At 35.6% G+C, this 20,501-nt stretch overlaps 1 protein-coding gene and 1 long non-coding RNA gene across 3 annotated transcripts in view; one reads left to right on the top strand and one right to left on the bottom strand.

Moving 5' to 3' along the window:
- Positions 1-20,501, top strand: part of alpha-Man-IIb (alpha-Mannosidase class II b) — a 194,819-nt gene that overhangs the window by 108,921 nt on the left and 65,397 nt on the right. The gene's annotated exons all lie outside the window — the stretch shown is intronic.
- LOC105153680 (uncharacterized) overlaps positions 281-20,501 on the bottom strand; it is a 103,284-nt gene continuing 83,063 nt past the window's right edge. Inside the window, exon 2 of the long non-coding RNA XR_847116.2 lies at positions 281-14,647. This is a non-coding gene — a long non-coding RNA (uncharacterized LOC105153680). The remainder of the gene's footprint in view (positions 14,648-20,501) is intronic.

The following is a 20,501-nucleotide window of genomic DNA, read 5'->3' as shown; positions in this document are numbered from 1 at the left end:
ATTCAAGAATAGTCGCGTGACACCGCGACAATGAGGCAAACGCGGTGCCGTTCTTTTGAGTCTGCTTGCCTGTGCACCCGGCATTGTTCTCCGACTTCGCATTGTGCTGTAAACTTTCGAGTGTAATAATAATAAGAAACGTGTATTAAAACGCACGACATTGCGCATAGGGAAAACGTGTTGGAAATATTTATTATTGTTTTGCAATCGGCGCAATCTATTAGTTTGATTTAAAAGTCTCACATGTATTACTTTGCTCTAACTTAATACTAATACTATATTTGCATTTTTTATTTTTGTTTCTAAAATAAAAAAAAACTTCAGGATTCCTTTAATATCGCGATTGAAGAAAAATTTACAATATATTTATTTTTATGAAAGTTATAAACAATCAAATTGAGTTGGGCATATCCAAGTGTGTCATTCTCATAGTGTAGCATTGAAGGGTTAAACTACAGGTTTAATTACGCTTACTTATTCAACGATAAATTATTGATTTTTATAATTCAATCATTATTTCGATCGCTTATAATTCTAATTTATATTATTTTTTAATTTGTATCAAAGATTAATTTACAAGATATATATATATATATACTGATCCGTTTTGGCGTTTAATTTACTTACCAACAGCTAATACTCGAGAATAATGAAAGACACAACCTTATTCGACCGTTCATCTCCTATCGCGAATAGAGTTGCCCGGTCCTTGCATCGAGTACTTGGACAAAGTGCTGTCGCCAATGACGCTCGAGGCAACCCGTTCGATCAGTCGCCGAGCATTACTACTTAACTTGTTTCCCGAGCGGTTCCTGACCAACTCGGGGTCCTGGTTTTCGAGTTTACTCCCGTCTCGGTTTTACCTTCCAACTAGGTGCGAATGGCTCTCTCGATTTTGACGCGCGATGCACCGAATTTACCGATAACTTCGTCGGCTTCGACGGAGAGCTTTCATGAAAGGCGAGCTTCGTCGCTGGACTCGCGTCTCGCGATACAATCGAACTTCGATTACCCCTCCAAGAAGCCGAGACTGTTCATGAACTTTGTACGTGTCGCTCCGGTTTTGGCAACCATCCTGACCTTGGACGACTTCAATATTTTAGTTCGTAAGAAGTATATAGGTACCTATACTTTTCTGTCTGGTCGAAGTAGTTAGAGTAGCGACCTCTCACAAAGCATTTTCGAAATAACTGTGAAATGAGAGGATGAATTGCAGCAGGTTTTGCTACGCGATAAAAAATGGAATTTTACGAGTCATCGAATGATTTCATAATTTTTTTTATCTTTGTATATATTTCTTTTAAAACGTTCTGACAAATTAATCAAATTAATTTGCAAAATTATGAAATATTAAGGTTAACGGAAAAGATAACGATGGAATGAATTTTTTCAATTTATTAATTAAATTATAAAAGTTATAAAAACAACAGGAAGAAATAGATATACCAATATTAACAAAGGAGAAAAAGTAATTAATATAATAGCTTCTTAATTCTCAGTATTACATTTAGCAATTTTCCGTAGAAGCAGCAGCAGGTTTTATTTAACACGAATAACACACATTTTGTACAGAAAGATGATTATGCCGGAGTCTTACAAAATTTTGCTTACAAATTTTGTTTAAAACAATTTGTTGGACCATCAAAATACTTATGTGGGACGTTTAAACTGATTACTAGAATGTCAAAATTTTTTGCAGCATTGCTCATCATGTTTGAGATTTCTACGTAATTATTTTAATGGATTTCAAGTTGATACGAGTACCTTCAACATAATTTTCAGATCTGTATCTATCATACTTTAGTAAAACAGATCTTTCCGCATAGTACATATTTTAAATATTTTATCATCAAGACTTGATTTTATTAATTCTTTAAAGTATCATGTGATTGATTCTTAATGTTCATGGATTTACAAGATTTTAAAATGGAAATTGCAATGCTGTTTCAATTCGCCCCTTTCTTTTTCTTTCTCTGATTCTCTGTGAACTTTTGACGACATTCTCCGCGCAAATTCAACCCGCTCTCGCTTCTTCGCTTTTACTACGCTTTTTCTTCGAGTCGAAAGTTTAAAGAAGTTTGCTTATGCCGCAATCAAGAGAAAGAATAAGAAGGATCTGTCTTATTTATCTTTCCTCTCGGCGGAAAACTTGATAGCCTGGCTTGGCTTGGCTTCGATATAATCTCTCCTTGGCGAGTCGAGGAAGCGGAAAATGATAGGTAAATTTTAGACTTCGACTAAAAGAGAATAACATTATACACTCTGCGTCAATAATGTCTCATTGATATGCATGCGAATTTTGCACACTATTCTTGATGGTATAACTGTAATTAATACTAAATTGGTTCTAATTAGTGGGGCATTTTATACACTGAGAAAAATGGTCTGGTTTGATTAAATAGTAACTCTGGATGGAAAATGAACGAGTCAGAATTTTTCAAGTTAAATCTGCTATTATAGAATTCTAGTTGAGATAACTAGAATTCCGATTGATATAATTATTTTGGTAAAAATAAGAATTCTGATAAATTTTACCAGAAATATTGTATCAACGAGAATTCCGATTATCTCAACTAAAATTCCGATTCCTCCATTTTCAACCCAGAAAATTTCTTTCAGTGTATCAATACTGAATGCGAGTAATATACTTTATTAAATAAAATGACTTTATCTCTAATATTACATTTTTGTAATAAATGGCTCGGATGTACCGAGTGTAGCTCGTGCAATCTAGTTCAGCTTATGTATACTCGACATACCAAAGTTCGTAGATCGCAGGCAGAATGACGTCATTGATTATCTTCCCTTGAATAGGAATGCAATGCGGTAGAAACGAGATCGATACCGCATGAAGAGAACTTGGGACGTTGGGTCAACACGTCTATCGTTTACATTATTCTTCGCGAGATTTACATTGAATCGTATAATTAAAAAAAATCTATCGGCAGATCGGTGTCGAAAGAGAGAGAGAGAGAGAGTGAGAAAGAGAAAGAGAAAGAAAGAAAGACGTAAGTGCACTTAGCATCTTTGAATATCATTGTACGTTGCACTTTGCCCATGTAAGCCCGTGAGAAGTATATACCAGTTGAAAAGCATGAGAAGGACCTCTTTGATTCATCGAGAACCACTTCTGTGAACCCCCTTCCTCCTTCTTTTCTTTTTTTCTTCTCTTTTATTTTGTTCCCCTCATCTGTACGCCGACATCTCGTTGCTGACGTTCGCAAGTTTCTCCCAACCTTCCTTCGCTTGGCTTCGTCTCCCCTTTTCATGACCGTAGTCAAAAGTTCGCAACAGCGCATTGTGACGGGAATTGACTGCGTTGTGACAGAAAGTGAGAGACAACCCCTTTTTTGATCGGCATTCGCGTAAAATCGTACTGAGCGTTGATCGGACTCGCGAGTAGATGGAAAAGATATAAAGATATAAAAATATAAATAAATAAATACATTTATTTCGTTGATTATTAACGCAAAACGTTCCGAACGAATATTTCATTGACAGTACGCGTAAATTGTTTGTATCGAGTAATTGTATTTCTTTTTATCGAGAGTTATTATCATATTTCACAATTTATTTTGTATAACTTTTGTGCATAATAAAGGGATAGGAAAGAGAGTGACATGCATACACAATATTACACGCCGGCGATATTTATATATTACAAACAGTTAAAATTAAATAAACTATATTGAATCGTGTAAAAAATGCTACTCTTATACTACTAGCCTTAGTAGAAGAATTAATTTCATAATTTAATATTGCTGCAAAAATAAATTAAGAATTTTTTCGAACTTGTATAACCTTCATTGCTCAATGATGCTCGGTTATCTGGATGATGATAACTTACATAACTGATTTTAATCGACGCTCCCGTAATGCACGCGTTATTCGGGCTCGTTAAATTATTGCGAAAGCGGATGACGCTTCATCGAACGTGCCAGAAGAGAAGGAAGAGATTAAGCACAGCGTGACAAATTTGAATAAATTAGCACATATTTTGCACGCAACTGACTTTAATGCTTAAAAACGCGAAACGATCATTATGAAATGTACATTTTAATATTTATTATTTTGGTATTTGTATTTTCAAAACAAACATAAAGTAATAAAAATGTATATTTATTACTTCAAGATAACTAATTAACAAATGTATATATTTTTTAATAAATATGCATATAAATCTAAGGCTCCAATCAAATTAGCTTTCAACGAACAAGTAAAGAACATGAGCTATTCTAATCTTGCTAATTGTCTTTCGCGATGTACCTATTAATTTTTGTCAACATAAATAAAAATATCTTTATAAATAAGTTCACATGTTTCGACCTTTACTGCAGTTTTCTTCAGTATAATCATAATTGTTATATTTTATATTATTATTATCTCTTTGTGCAACTCGCGAAAATAGATCTGTTGCTTGAAGAATTCTTGCACGGTTCATCTTCCTTCCTTTTCTCACCACGTTAAATGCAAGAAATTCAGAGAAGATTAAGAAGAACAGGCCTAACGTGTCTCGTGGCGATTTTGTAGAGCGGGAAAAGTGCTCACCTTTGATTAACGGTATTACTTGCGACAATCCGATTATTAGGAGCGGTATTAATCGCCGTTGGAATTGAAATCTAAGGGGGCGGAATGCGCGTGCATCACGCACCGGTGCATCGTCCGTACACCACGTTAATCCTCCTATGGAATTATCTACGTACGACTGCTCGCCGATTATTCCCCGTAGACGAGCTGCCGGCTTGATTCGCGCGATATACTATTAAATAATTCGTAGAAGTGAATCGGTTTGCCTGCTAAAATATTTACCCTTAATTCGTGCGGTCAGATTCTCGAAAATTACAGAGTACGTTGGTGTTATCTTCCCAAGTCGATATTATTTGAAATATTGCCCATCCACCTCGCAAATGCAATTGAGTTAACTAACTACAGCTGAACAAGCGTGTTGAAAAATTAAGTGGAATTACTTCTTGTCTAACTTCATCAATACATAACATTGTACGAGTACCATTTGAAATAAGTACCATAATGTAATCAATACCAGTATCGGAAGATTAACATATTTGCTGTGTCTCATGAAGTTAAACCGCTCGGCAAATCAATTTAAATAATGGCATTATTATTAGATCTACACGTTTCTACACGTTACGTGTAACTACACCATCACGCTCGTTTGCTCAACTCTCTCTGTTCTGGATAATATAACTAGGTATCGCTCGCGAATACTCGCGATAGGCTGATCGATATTCGCGCGTTACACAATCTGCATGTTAATTTTTAATACCATCCTTCTGGCAATATTCAGCGCTGCATATGCATATATCGGTGATCTCGAAAGGAATAACTATTTTACGGTATATCGCGCGCCAGCTGTGTAATTTTTCCGTTTCGTTACGCGTCGCTCGGGGAGGATCCTCTCTCAGTTGCGGATTAAACCCAGGCGCGCGCGTGTTATGGATTTTTAGACGCGATTGCGTGCTCGTGCTCGTGCTCGTGCGCGTTCTCGCCTCGCCTCGCCTCGCCTCGCCTCGCCTCGCCTCGCCTCGCCTCGCCTCGCCTCGCCTCGCCTCGCCTCGCCTCGCCTCGCCTCGCATGAATTTTGCAATAAAAGCCGCGTCGGAGGCGCCCACTTATTTTCTCTTCCCACCGCCACTCTCAACATATTCTCTCCCGGCTCTCCCTTTTCAACCCTTCTTCCTCCTCCCCCCCTCCTCCCCCTCCTCTTCCGTCCGGATCCAACCCCCTTGTCTACTCTCGTGGAATTTCCCTTCCGCATAGTTCCTCGGCACTTCTCACGTCAGCTGCGATCGCTCGTTCGTGAAATTCCACGGCGCTCGATATCGGTCTTTCTTCCCTCCCCCCCCTTTTTTTTCCCTCCCCCCCGTTCTTACTTCCTTTCTCTCTACCTCCTCCACTTCTCTTCCGCTCTTTTCTTCCCCGTGCGCAATGGAGCTTAGAAATAATGCCCGCGTGCATGGGTTATAAAACCTTCCGGTCTTCTTTCGTGTATTCGAAAATTCGCGCGGAGGCGCTTCCGCTATGTAAAATCTTGATCTCTTCGACTCTTCGATCTTCTCTCTCACCCTCGTGAAATCGACACGTCAGTGTCGGATTTTCTATCCGGGAAACGATAAGTTTTCCTTTTCTCTCTCTCTCGATTTACTAATTAATTTAACGTTAATTTAACCATGTATGAGAAAATCCATTTGAATACGCATAATTTTGACTGCATAACTTTTGATCACCCTGAGTTTTCCAGTAAAAATTCCAGACTCCGCAAACTTCGCTAATTTACTTGGGAAAAATCACATTTTACGTTCCGCCGTGGCGCTTGAACTTCTCAATTATCTAGCGTACGTATCGCTTGCGCGTGCCGCGGGCGAGTTAAATCGCGATTACGCGATTAGATCTGATTGCAGCGCTAATACGTCGCTCTAGATTACCCCGCGGAGACTTACGAAACTCGGTTGTATTTTAACCCGCTGAATCATTCATACGAGAGATCGTAGTTCAAAGAGGTAATCGGATAAAAGTACAATTATCCATCCCACATAGTGACCACTGGACTGGCTGTCCCATTGTTCACATTAATCGCTTAATTGGATATTTATGATGACGAAAAAAAACGGCGAAGGGCATAAATAATTCATCGGCCGAAAATTGGATACGCCACATCCGTCCGATCTGCGAAATGCAAAAACGTTGATTACGAAATATTCAATCCTACCCGGATTTGTATATGGATTAGACGTGCGCTCGTACTCGTTTGCCGATTTAATACCGGATTTATAAGCGAAAATAACACGCATCGTATCGTATCGGATGCGATAAAACCGGGGCGTGTTTCCGTACGACGTGACGTGGAAAGCATACATTACGGTTACAGTAATTTTATGATGGATCGAGAAAGGGATAGTTCGGAGAAGGGAGGAAGATTCTCTCGACTCTGAAGTTTCAAACTTATTTAATTACTTTGGCCGGACTGGAATCGACGTATCGCGAGATTTGCGAGCAATGAAGGGAATTAATTAAGAAACGTTGGCCGCTGTTTTACGGTCTCGTTCACGTCGCGGCCATCGTATGAATTTTTCTTAAATCACCTGGGCGTCCTACGTCAGACTTTTACTACTTGTGTGTATAAGTAGTTCACAGTGTCTGACTGTTACTACTTATGAGTATCTTACGAGTGTCGGACTTTTACTACTTGGAAGTATCTTAAGACTCTGACTTTTATTTGCCCTCGTGTGAGTTTTATGATATTCCAATGTGATTTATCGGTCATTTTATTTTTACATTTGCTTGTACTATTACATTAAGACAAAATCGAATGTAATTATTTTGATGATAAATCGATATCTTTGATTTTTGAGAAATTCATTGAAATGTTTTATTATTGTTATTTAATCTTTTTATAGCTATTTTTTATAATAGTAATATATAATAATAGTACAATTTGAATAATGGCAATAAATTGTAATTATATGATTAAAAATATGTTAGAAGAAAAGAATGAAAACTTGTTAAACGCTTGTAAAATGCTCAATGTACATAGAATGTATCATCTAAATAATGATTAGAATCTACAATATAATTCAGTCTGAATTTGTCGAAATAATAAGTTTTTTACTAGCTATTATGAATAACAAGTTATTCATAAATGTCGTGTTTCATGAATTAAAGAATATTTGAAGGATCGGGAATGCTTGAAAAATTAAATAAATCATAAGATTTAAATTGACGAATAATTAAGAGATTTGTGATTATTTGTCAAATAATAATCGATATCTTAGACTTAAAATATTATCACCAACTATCTACCAATTCTTTCATAAAGTATTTATTTTTTCTTAATTAGCTATATCAGTGTCTTTGCGATTTGCATTCTGCAGAACGTTTTTTATATAAATACAGCCTTCAAGTTTCAAGTAGGCACTTCTTACCCATCGATGAATGCGCAAGAGTTAATTGTCTCGTTCATCGCGCGCTTTTTACGACTTCCGGTCAGATTAACGGAAGTGCTTTGAAAGCTCTCCCCTCTCGAGATCTGCCAGGCTCTCGAATGAAAATTGCTGTCGTCGGCCGGATCGTCTCCCTTAGTCTTCCCGCATGCACGTGTATATCGTGTACGTGTGCATGTGTGGCAGGTTAAAAGGGGTGTCCGGAAGGATTTTGACCCGCGTTCGTGATTCATCCTGACAACAACGACACAGGCCGACGGCGTCGTTGCATTCTTGGAGGTGAAGTGAGGTCCGAGACCGAGGTAGACTGCGGTAATGGATTTTGTTCGGCGACTCTTTGTGCTCGCGATTAATCTATCAGTCTCCGCGCATGATGGAGTTCTTCTCCATTTGGTGGCTCTTAGCTCTCTGTCCTTGATCAGAGTTTCATGATCCAGACGGCGACAGCGACGTAATTATATCCTTTCCTTCTCTCTCTCTCGCGTGACACGCGATCGAGATATCCGTCGTGCTTTTCTATTATTACTCTTATCGTTTATTTGGTGTCCCATAGGACAGCTTTATATTACGTAAATTAATGAGTTAGGATAAATAATTAAAAGATAATCGCTTTTCTGATTTTTATTATAGTCGAATTGCTAAGAAACGTTTTATGTTTTTTTTTTTATGAATGCATTTGTACGTGTAAAATATTGTAAACGAATCGTTGAAAACAGCACGCAATAAACGCATAATTGTACACCCGCATAACAGTTGTTTCCTTTTACACGAATGATGGTCACGATTTTTTTGAATCGATGAATAAGAGCACAGAAAATAAAATACGTATTCATTTATTTTAACGTTCTGACTCGCTGGTAGCTTTTTTAAAACGTTCAGAAACTGTATAAATAGTAGAGATTGAAAAATTAAACTTCTGTTATTTTCCAGAAAAGTGATTACTTTTTTTGTCTCTTTTGTATGAGAGAGTTACAAGTTTTGTTAATAAGTTCTCAACGTGAATTAAAAAAACAACATTACATTGAACGATTACATTGAATTTTAGATAAGTTGGAATGATAATTTTTGAAACATTATCCATATCGTCTCTAATAAATAATTTTTAAATATCATTATGTGCAGATGTTTTATTTCGTCATTAATCATCAGTTTTCTGACAGCGTAAAACTTAGCAGGGCCCTATGCAAACTTAAAAGTTCACAATATAATCCCTTAACCTACATTTCGAGTAACTGTAAGGTTCGTAAAAAATTAATTACCAAGATACTTAGACATCGAATAAAAGTCGAATAAAAAGAGAACGTAGGGTGGAGAAAGTTTCGCGTAAACGACGCCACTAATGACAACGCTCGTCACTCGACATGGTACACGAACGTAGACGACGAATTGATTTTATGTGTCAGACAGATGACGGTTCGCAATTCTGAAAATTTACGAGGTTAGTATTTTTTCGTCATCGGCACATTCCGTCGAGGCAAAATCCGTCGTGCTATTAAGGAGTAGAAGTTTAACGCCGCGCCGGTTAGCAATAAATGACAAAATCGATATTCTAAATTATATCAACATGAGACCTGCACACAGAAAAATATGTACTGGATGTAAGTAATACATACTTGTTTCAAATATTTCAGTAGTTTATGTATCCGCAAATTTATCGTAGTTTGTCACAAGCATAAAATTTATTCGAAATATATTTTGAATCCCCTTAGTAAGGTTAATACGTCAATTGAGATTATTAAATTAATACAAATTCGATTTGCTTAAATCGAATAAAAAATCGCTTCTTCAATCGCATATATTCTTCAAAAGAAAATAAATTTTTTAATACATAATAACGATTTGAAATTTTTAATAACTATATTTTAAGATTATTATTAAGAAAATATTCTTTCCTAAAGATAACCGTTTAAAAGGAAGAAAATAAATTGAGAGTAATCACTTTTCTTAGCAATAGAATGATATTTTTCTGTCTGTGTCTGAAACTTTATATTTGCGAAAAAATATTGACCAATTTTCTTAATCTTCATTTTTTCCTTTATATAGAAGAATCTTAGGTAAAATGCTGTTAATGTTAATTACATACAGAAAAAGTAATTTTGCTGAAATATTTAAAAATTTAGCTGGATATAGATCTGAAAATAATTTTGTCGGAATCAATCAAAATAATTATGCAAACTCAAATTGATTGCTAGTATTTGAGAGTCCCCTGCGAAATTATTTGATTCAACAAAATTATTTTTCTATCAGTATCTAACTAAATTCGTAGACATTAAGTTAATTTAGGTTTTAAATTTTTAAATAATTTAACAAAAATTCTTTCCAGACAATGTCTTAAAATAATATCTACGGGAATGTATTGAAGAAGAGCTTTCTGGAATATTCTCTGCTCTTCAGTTTGTATTAATCCCGTGATTTAATTCGAAAACTTGCGTAATTAGCAATCTTACTCGATATCCCGGTATAATGAGACATATTACTCTTTGAACGGCTTACGCGAAAATAAATATAGTCCGGGCACTTAAATAGCTGCAAGTCAAAGATTCCTAAACCAAGATCATGCTCGTCGAAACTTCGTAGCATCGCGCTTCTCTCTCGCGTCGCATTTCGCGAAATTAGTTCTCCTCCGCGGAAGTACGCCATTCTCATTAATTATGTAATCGCGTTTCGTTACGCTCGCGCTTCTCCATCTTCCTTACACGACCTTGTTAAACTCGCGTTCTTATTCTTTGGATGTCGGCGACATCTTTCACAAGAAGTCAAATAGGCCACGGAAGTTTTTCGTTCTCCGGCATCTTCGAGATAAAAGTGCTGGATTTTTCCCACCGATTTTTCCCAACCGCATCTGCATTTACACATTGAATTTCTCACAGCGGAAAAAAAATACGCGCGTAGTCGAAAATGTTTTCTGGCAGTCGGCTTTTTTTTTTTATAAATTTTCCCGTCAAATTTCCGGAAATCTGAACAATACGTCGAGGTTGGCATTTCGTGAAAATAACGCATCCGCGAAAAAAACACATTCTTCGGATATTGTTTTTTGTAGTTTATCCATACACGAAATTAAGAAAAAATTTGAAAATGTGTTTATACGGGACGCGCGATTAAATTCAGTTATTAACTTTGTTTCTTTAAACAATTATTTTTCTCTAGAAACGGCAATAAATGTATTTTTTCTTAAAGAAAGAGAGAGAGAGAAAGAGAGGAGGGACGGACATAGAATCGACATAGAATATTTTCAAGATTTACGGATATGTTTAAAATGAATCGTTTGTCCTCGCGTATAATAACGCTCTCTCTATATTACGGAGAGGCAACGTGGATATCATGGCTATTCAGGGGAAAACGAATTTTCGTAATATCGCTTTTACGCTCGTGAGTATTACAGCTCACAATGCCGGCATTATAAGATCTTATTCTCTTTTCTCTCCATCGGAGTGGATCACCAAATAGAACGCGCTGACAGCACTACTTTTTTAATCACGGTTAAGTCCGAAAAAATTCAACTTCTTTTATCGCGCTGGATTATAAATGAACTGTTTTCTTTAGAAATATACGAATGATGGCCGTTTTTCCTCGGCGAAAAAGCCGAGGAAACTTTGTCGGTCTTCACTCTTTTTAAAAATCATTTTGAAATTAAAAATGATAATTATTATATTTTATATGTGAAAGTATTACAGCTGCGCGAGTGTCATTTCCATAATTAATTTTATGCATACTCTTCCAATCAAACGGTATAAAAAGTAAAAATATGCTAATTTATGAGAAATTTAATATCGAAATAGAAAAAATTAAGGTATCTGAAAATATCTTACAGAAGAAATTTTCATTTTAATTATGTCGCACTCAATTTGTAAAATGCGCGAATTTTTTGAACCTTAATAAAAAATATCAATATTGTTACGAGAAAAGAAAAATAGCGGTGTTTTCAAAGATTTTTTTTATTTTTTTAATTAGTTTAAGGCTCGTTTTCACAATATATGATTATATACAATTATCTGAAGATTAAAGATTATACATCGAGAGATTCATTAATGAGAGATTTATTCATGAATTTCTTTATAATCTTTAATCTTTAGATAATTATATATTATGAAAACGTATCTGATATCTAACATATTTTATGTACGTCGGTTCTCAACACTCTTTAAAACAAATAGATGACAAGGCACATACAAGTCAATCGATATTTAATTAGACGTCTCGCACGGCAGCTTGCCTGTTCTTCGCTCGTAACGCTTATTACTGTGTACCGCTACTCGCAGTTAAGGACGAATTAATTAAGCTTGCCGTTAGACGAGCATGCATGCACGTATGTGCGCGCATTTCAATCCGTTGTTGCCGCGTCGTTTTATACCCACCGCGCCAGTCGGAAACAACAATTCGCTATTGATTTAGCCGATAAATGGAATTAAATACTCACGCGTAGCTCTAAACCAAACGGGCGGCCGGGCTGGCGCGCTTTTGTGCTTAATCGCGTTGCTGCCGCTGCATTTCCGTTTCCTGCGGCAACAAACGCCGCTCGTTTTAGAGGCGCACTCGCGCTTTTCACCGACATTACGGCTTAACACGAGTGCCTTCGATCACGATGCCGTTTTAGAATTGCAACGTCGTAATCATAAACCCATATCGCTAACCGTAAATCGGAGTATCGTTAAACGAAACCCTCATTTTCTCGTATACAGGTATCGATTTTACTTAATGCCACATATCTCGTGGATTCTTTTTTTTTATACGTTCGTTGCTATAATTCAAAATTTTATTTGACAGACACACTGAATTTTCATTAATTATTAATTAATCTATGGCTGCAATGCAGACACGGATAAATGGAAAAAAATATCTATGTACCTCATTTATCAGAAAAGCAACAAATTGTGATAATCGATTTTATCTCGACTTGTTGTCAATGTGTTTTAAAAAAAGAATATTAAATTATTGCAACTCTCTCTCTCTCTCTCTCTCTCTCGAAAAGTTTATAAGCGTGTCACTGTTACGTCGCGTGAAAGATTATCGAGTTGATTTACCGCCCCGCACCAGCCGGTGTTTAACCGTAGTTTCGTGTGAGTTTGAAAAATGAGGAGCTTAATTTCAATTTGCCATTGACCAGAGTGGTAAGCCTCGCGTGTTCCTCTCACGATCACGTATCGATCCTTTCTGATTATCGCAACGACAACTATCGATTAGGACAGCTCGCTTAACAAACTCTCAAGCGGATTGTGATTAGCGTTTGGCGATTACTTTTCAACCAGTCAGTGAAGAGCAGTCACCGATCGCTTGGTTCTAATTTGTTGAAAAATAATAATAAATTGTCAATCGCTAGTGTGATTACGGCTTCATCTTTGGTTTCCTCGCATAATAGCTTTGTTCTTTCGTATCCAGTATCCGTTATATTATACAATGGACTTTCATCTGCATCGAAAATAACGCTCGCGTCGTTTAGAAAATTCTATTTAAAAAATTCTATTAAAAAAAAAATGTACACGTCTCGGTTTTATTACGCATAAATATTTTAACGGCGCAATTGGTGCACGAGAGACAACAGTGGTACGAAATATATGTATATCACGATAGCGTATAATCGCAGCGAAATTTTTCATTCGCTATGTGTACGTACGTATATAGCGATTAACGCGCACTTTACGCACGAGCGAGTTTCGGTCGGAGCGATATATTCAGTGTCGATCGAACGAATTAAACGACGGCGAATCGTGGTTAATCGCACGAAAACACGAGGAAAACGGCCCTAGGGTGATAAAAAATACGCTGATACTGGTAAATGTACAAATCGAAAGGAGGGGATTAGTGCGAAATGTACGACACCGACGATTATTCAGAAGAAAATAAAAAAAAAAGTTTGCAATTTTATTTTTTATAGAAATTAATAAAAAAATACAGTTACCAAATGTATCACAGATTTACGGTATAAAATATTAAATTTAAATATTATTATTAAATGTCAAATTTAACATTAAACGATCATTGTGCAGCTGCTGCCATAAACATATACGTCTACGTAACAATTTGTAATATTTTGTTCAAATAATTTAATTTATAATTATGCAATGGTATTATGGCTCAAAAAATTTAAAAACGAGTTAAAAGAGAAGAGCCAGTTACGAGCCAGAAATATAACATATAGAAAGATTGGTTAAAGATAAGTAAAGCCGTAGATATTAAAGAATCGAAATATTATTATTCGATCATTCGATTCTTAAAAGCTGTAAAATAAAAATGTACCAAAATATCGCATATGTTCGGAAATACAGTTCTACATCGTGTTTGATTTTTATTTTCCACAAATACTTGTAGAGTCTTTTTATCTAATTGTAAGTTGTAAGTAAATTGATCAAAAATAAAATGCAAAGAAGAAAATGTATATTTTGCAGTGGTATCTTTTCCATAAAAATTACCAAGCGGCGGGCAGGTTAATCCATTGGGTTCCTCAGTGGGAAGTGGACTCTCGTCGGAAAAGAAACGGAGCGTTCGCCCGTGAACGCAAATCGGGAAATCGAATTCCGTGCGCCGCTTCGGGTTAGGCATTATCGGCTTTTAATCAAGTTTGTTCCTTTTTCGTCCATTCCTTCCTTTCTCATCTTCTGACGTGCCTCTTTGCTTTTGTGAGAGCCGCTCTTCATTCGCATGCTCGAGCTGCGCTGCAGTTAGTTAATCGAAGTCTTGCTTGCGAGTTTGCACTGTCGGGAGAAAGAGAAAAAGAAAACTGTTAAAAAAATCTTTTTAAGAGCTCTGATATCATAATTTAAAGTAAATCGAATTTCATCAGAAGATTCAGCATAACATAAATTACAGAATAAAATTAATTATCTAATTTAACGATTTATACCGAACGTTAATTTAAATTAAAATAAACATAATTGTGCGATGCTAAAAAAATGACTTTGCGATAATTGTTAAATCAATATTTCCTTTTTCTTTCACCGATCTTGTAATCGTTTAATTTTAACTTGAAAAAAATTATTACATACATTCTGTATATTTTACGGTATATTTTTCTTTAATACATTATCATGTTCCTAATTTTATGTTAATATTACATTAACGTTCTTCTCTATTCTCATTTTAATTTCTTTTCAATCCACAGCTCGTCGCTCGCTTTATATTCGTTTCGCTCGGTTCCAGTCGCGTCGACCATCAGGTAGGGACAAAAAAAAGCGCATCGTTCGTCCAGGGGAGACCGCTATTATTCGATGTCGCCGTATTTGCCGGCGGAAATTTGGAAACGTGCGAGTCCACCGAATAAATATCGGCGTCGTGATTCGTGCGACGTACCGACTAATGGAAATCCCAGAGCCGACTGCAGCGGAAAGTTTTTGGACTCTGCCCAACCATCAATTTTCCGACCCTCTGTTGCTGCAGAATCCACGTGCATCCTCCTAGTGTCGTACCCTCTATTGTCCCCCCTTTTTTCATTCGTCTTTCGCGATCGATTGACACATTTTTGCGGTTTTCGCCACACGTAGATTATTCCGAAACGTTTGCGTCCGGCGAAAGTTCTTGCGGAGTAGATCGTGTCGCTTTCTTAATTTTTGTACGTACGACTTCGAGGGAGGGAAAACTACGAGTACATAGATATAGTTTCATGTTTCATAAAAGTATCGATAATAATATAGCATCAACGGATACCACGCAGAAGCGACGACGACGTTTCCCTTCCGGCCATAATACGGATGAGGAAACTTTTTCTATTACCTTCGCGAAGGAAACTTCGAAGGAAGCTATCGAGCTATTCGAAGTGCGTATGGTAGTTCCATAACGTTTTTTTTTACTACCCATGCTTCGCGAAACTATTCCAACGAGGAAAACGGCATGCGAAAGAAAACGTTATATATCTGTGCAATAAGACAAAAAGTATAGAAATGTATCATCACTCTCAAATTTGCGAATTATGAAGCGGATATCTACTTTAATTAAGAAAAAAATACTTGCGTGCTAGTAGCTTTTATAATTAAAAATATAAATGATTTAAACTGTTTATGTTTGAAACTTTTTACACTTGATTTATTACAAATCTGTTGAATGAATTAATTTGTTTTTATAATTTTTTGAGAAATATTCTTGCGATAATGTGGATAATGGTTCAATTAGCTTTGAATGGCTTGGTAAAAGTAATTCCTGTTGAAACATCGACAACATTCTAATTGTGTTCGTCGAGGTTTCAATTAAGGCAGGAAGGTCTAAATGTTTCTTAAGCATTGGGAAAGCATCGATTGGAATGGCACGACATGTGTCCTCCTTTAATGAAACGCCGACTGTAAGTGAGCCGAAAAGCTTCCAGCTTATACAAATCTACATATAAGACGTATAACATGCTAAAATTTATAGTTCTATTTATAATTCTATTATGCTTTATTTATAGTTCTAGAATGTAGCCTTGGACGATTCTACTTATTCTTTATATCTCTTCTTTACTTATTCTTTATTTTCTCATAAGGAAAACATTCACGAAACTATATAAGTCTACTCATTAATCTTCGTTCCAAAGCTGTGAAGGCAAGGATTATGAGAACAATACTTTTCTTTTTTAATTGTTTTTTTAAGAGATTTTTTTATTAATAAAAAAGTTTTTATCAACTTTTGTTACACCCTATATTTTAATATTCTGTAAATTAATTGTACAATATAGAATACAAACATTATAAAAAATATCATTTTTTGAGAATACTTAAATTAATAAGTCACGTATGTAATTGAGCGAAAGATTATTACACAATTCACATCTTTTATCGATGTTATCCATTCACAACCATAGGTCTGTTTTTTTTTATTCCTACATTAGAACTTTCCTTCTCGCTTTCACGTATCAAATATATATCTAGTTTAGTTTTAAGTTTCAAAATGTATAACACTCTCTCTACACAGAAAGAATGATTTTGCCGAAGTATCTAAAAATTAGCTAAATATAGAAAATAAATTTTCTATATTTCTTTCTATTCTAAATATATTTTCTATTTCCAAATAATTACCTGTAGAATATTCAAACCAGTTGCTAGAATGTCAAAACTTTATGCAGCGTTGCTCATCACGCTTGAATTTCCTAGGTACATAATTATTTTGATAGTCCAACAAACTTATTTTCAGATCTCTGTTTACTTAAATTTTTACATATTCCAACAAAATAGTTCCTTTTGGGTAGCCCAGCCAGAAAACAGACCTGTGAAATATTTTTCTGGACGAGTGAATTCTTGGTGTTGTTCACCGCGGCGTTGTCCTCGTTCACGAGCGCGCTCAAAAATAGGATCGGAACTCACATCGGACGGAAATCCGACGCGAGTTGAGTAACTTTTGCGTTAGCCTTCACGTTATTTCGGTCACCGAGGGCGACATACCGAAACATGTCGGCCCTGCACGTCCTCTTTCCCCGTTTCGTTTCGCACAGCGTGATGTCGTACCTACCCCGGTTCACTGCTCGAATGAATAATGCGGCATGCGCGCACACAATCTCACACATATGTACACAGGGGTAGACAGGTCGACTCTCAACCCGGTCTCTCGTAACCTGCTTTAGCCGGTACGCGTGCGTATCCACTTGCCATCAATGTGAGGACTGTCGCGGTCCTGCCACACATTTTCTAGGAACACATTTCCGCTCGCTGACCCGATCCGCCCTCTTCCACTTTGCCGTTTAGATTCCGGCACCTGTAAATTCTTTCGGTGGATTTCCATGCGACTTGATTATTCCGTAACGCAAAACAGTGTGACTCTCTGGTTCTCCAAAAATCTTTCGTACAATGAATCTTGACCCAAGAGTCCCCTAAAATACCGTAGGAGATTTTTTTATTCATTTAATTGAGATAAATTTTAAATATTTATTTCTCTTGCGCCACGTTGTACTATTTAAATGGAGATTTAATCTATGGATAACTATGAATAACTTGTACACAATATTCTTTCTAAATCTTGTAATTCCCACGGAATACTCGAGACTCACTTTTGTTATAAAAGTATATTGTACTTGGGAGAGAACTAAAAAGTTCTCGAGGAGATGTCTATTTTCATTTGTTACTGTATTTTAAATTTTCATTAAAACTTAAAACTTAAAACATCGTCCCATTAAAACGATTTTTCTTTGCGCTATCCTTATAGTCGTACATACTTCTACATTACTCCATTTCTACGTACGGGCTGATCTAAAATTATATTAGTTGTTATCTTTAATTTCTTAAGTTAATATTTCTGTTATTTTCAGTCTAGAATTTCACATTGAGGGAGTTTTTAATTAAGGAAGAAATACTGCTGCTAGTTGCTTCTTGTGTCATTGCTAACTCGACGTTTTTAGTTCAATTATGTAATTGCATATACATGTATAAAACTCGTAAGCGTGAATATCGCGATATACTTAGTGCAGCGCAAATGTAAAATCGATATATACGTGACCTAATTGAAAAATCGATACTTTAGAATTTAACGGAAGAAAAAAAACCTACGATGTCTCCATCTTCTTTTCGCCTTTTCTGTTTCACCTCGTCGCTATCATCGTCATCGAACACGTTTCGTGAAAGGTGAGACTTTCCAAAATAGGAGGATCCTATTTTGACTTGAGTTACCTTGCCATCGCCATTGCGGTGTGTACAGAAAAAAAAAATGTTCGTTACGAATGCTTACGTAGCGAGACATAACGTGCCAGGCTTGTAGAACGACGCATTCCAGATAAATAAACAGCGGGAAATGGAGGTTTATTTTTCGATATAATCATTCGCCTCTCTGGTTTCTAAATTCGATATTCGTTCGACGAAGATCGAAGATGCGTTATGTCAATTTTCTATTAATGACGACTTGAAGCGATATATATCGTAAGGTAATCTTTTTCGATTATTTTGACGCTCATTATGTCTACAATGTTCCCATTGTTATAACATCGTCTATTACTAGATATCAGAGCGTTTTCATTAAACCTGACAGTTTGATAATTATGTATTGTTATAGCCTCATTGTTCGTTTTATTGGAATTTAATGAACAACCATTAACAAGATGTGGACGTGAGAACTGGTCAACATTTAACCATATTAACTCTTTTATACCGATATTCTTGATGATTTTTATGATTGTTATTTTCTGATATTAAGCTTATACTGAAGAGGATCCAAATTAGGATCGAAACGTATATATTTATCTTTTACAATAAAATATATGTTTTCACATACTTATAACTTGTATTGATTCTTAAAGACTACTTTTCAACTTTTTGATTTACTCATTAGAGCCTTTATTTGAATTATTTGTTTAATTTTTTTAACAGACAGGGGGGGGATGCAAAGAATTAAAAGAAGCCACTTAAATTGAAAGTAATTAATGGCCGAAACATTTTATTTATAAATTTTGTGAAAAAAGATCTAATGATAAACAGTTGCAAATACTTTTGCTTATTTGCTAAATAATTTTTCTATACTTTTGAAATAATAAAAAATTAGAACTTAGAGTTTGTTCTTACTGAAGCTGATCGTACCGATCGGCATACTAGCTTTTTTCTTTTATAAAAAAGAGGCTTTTTCTTTATAAAAAAAAGAAAAAGACGCCAGAATGCCAGTTGCCTTTGACACGATCGGCTTCAATGGAGACGAGCCTTTATATGTATATAAAAAGAAGAGAATTGCTGTATGCAGTAATCTGTATCGATCATTCTTGCGTACAATGATGCGCGTTGCTGAATGTAAACCGATATCTAAAGAATCTCGACCCTTTTACGAAATTGCAGAGCAAGATAAAAGACGATCAGATTTCAATCGATTATTGTTACGTTGATGGATTGCTCTTGTTTGTGTATTACTCAATAAAATCTGATTACACCGCGTACTTTGCTCCGCGCGACTCTTTGTTCATCTCGCAATTTTTCTTCTTTTTCCGCGGATGTCGATAAAGTGTCAACGATTACGTGCCCTCTATGAATTATGAAGCGATATCTCACGGGGTAAAAACGACGGTTTTATTAAATTTGCCAATAGGAAGGCGTATTTTAACAATTACATGTCCAACGATTCGATTTAGAATTGCAAATGCAGACTCGATATCGACCGGAAAAGCGATATATCGAATGATTAATAACTAAAATTGTGTATTCCTCGAAATATTGCAATACAGACTACAATACATATTAGCTATAACTTCTATAAATAATTGCTAATGGATTGTTTGGGAAATAATGTGTGGCTGATATTAGCTTATATTGATTCAATCGTTTATTAAATAAATATTTTTTTGTGTTGTGGTATCGCATGGTTCATTTGTCATAAACTTGATTTATTACAATTTTTTAAAAAAATATAAGAAACTAAGTAATAAAATATAAAAATCAACTGTGAGGTATTTTTCAAATAGCTTTATAGTAATTATTTAGAGATTATTATTGATATACTAGAATTAGAATTTTAGTAAAGAATTGTGATTGCTTTCCTTATGAAATATTCACTTTACATATCGTCGATATTCGCGTTTATTTCATTGTTTAGTGCACTAACCCAGTTTCATATCATTGCAATATTTGTTTTATCTTTCACCCATTTTCTCTCGGGCAAATATAATGAAGCCACAAA

This window comes from Acromyrmex echinatior, chromosome 7 (assembly GCF_024713525.1).
Source record: "Acromyrmex echinatior isolate Ae372 chromosome 7, ASM2471352v2, whole genome shotgun sequence".
NCBI classification, from domain to species: Eukaryota; Metazoa; Arthropoda; class Insecta; order Hymenoptera; family Formicidae; genus Acromyrmex; species Acromyrmex echinatior.
This window is presented reverse-complemented; position numbering and strand designations above follow the sequence as displayed.